The sequence below is a fragment of the Callorhinus ursinus genome, unplaced genomic scaffold (genome assembly GCF_003265705.2).
Source record: "Callorhinus ursinus isolate GAN/ISIS: 27379988/994484 unplaced genomic scaffold, GSC_fseal_2.0 scaffold3175, whole genome shotgun sequence".
Taxonomy (NCBI): domain Eukaryota; kingdom Metazoa; phylum Chordata; class Mammalia; order Carnivora; family Otariidae; genus Callorhinus; species Callorhinus ursinus.
Window position 1 is genome coordinate 4,932 of NW_027400229.1, and position 967 is coordinate 5,898.

Below are 967 nucleotides of genomic sequence, written 5' to 3' on the forward strand. Positions count from 1 at the left end.
AGAGTCCATCTTCTCTCATGGTTTATCTCCCCCTCCGATTACCTCCCCTTCATTTTTCCCTTCCTACTAGCTTCTCTCTCTCTCTCTCTTTTTTTTAAACATATACTATATAATTTGTTTCAGAGGTACAGGTCTGTGATTCATCAGTCTTACACAATTCACAGTGCTCAACATGGCACATACCCTCCCCAATGCCCATAACCCAGGCATCCCATCCCTCCCACTCCCACCACTCCAGCAACCCTCACTTTGTTTCCTGAGATTAAGAATTCCTCTTATCAGTGAGGTCATAGGATCCATGTCTTTCTCTGATTGACTTAATTTCACTTAGCATAATACCCTCCAGTTCATTTCTACAGTTTGTTACTAGAGAATTTTCTCTGAACGTGTAGAGGACCTGAAACCTCAAGGAGGAGGCACGTTGTTCTCTCCTGAGCATGAACGTGGTTTTAGGTGTTGTTTCCACAGCTGCCCATTGCCACTGATGATCGTTCTTCTCCTCCTTTGGAGGGTAAGAGAGAGAGGACGCAGTGTGAGTGCTTTCTCAACAAATAAAAATTAAAAAAGATAAACTGTACAACTAAATGCATTTTCACAGATGTACATACAATTGAAACTACTGCTCCATTCAGGACACAGGGCATTTCTTCTACCTCACAGCTTCCCTTGGGTGGTTCCATTGAAGTCTCCCACTGCCTTCACCCTCAGCCCCAGGCAACCACTGGCATCAAAGTCGGCTTGCATTTTTAACCACGTTATGGAAATGGAACTCTTTTATGCCTACATTCCTTCCTGCAGCCTAAGGATTCTTATATCTATCCATATTACTAATGGATCACCAGTTCAGAATTTTTCATTGCTAAGGAGTATTCCTCTGTATGGATATATTTAGTCTGTACATTCACCTATTCATGGCCATGTATGCAGTTTCCTGGGTTTGGCCATGGGGAATAAAGCTATGATGAAT

General features: G+C 42.6%; 1 non-coding gene across 1 annotated transcript; it reads left to right on the plus strand.

Annotated features, from left to right (window-relative positions):
- The first annotated feature begins 328 nt into the window (after window positions 1-328).
- Window positions 329-541, plus strand: LOC112818001 (small nucleolar RNA U3). The gene has a single exon (XR_003206504.1). It is a non-coding gene; the product is annotated as a small nucleolar RNA U3 (small nucleolar RNA).
- Window positions 542-967: the final 426 nt, after the last annotated feature.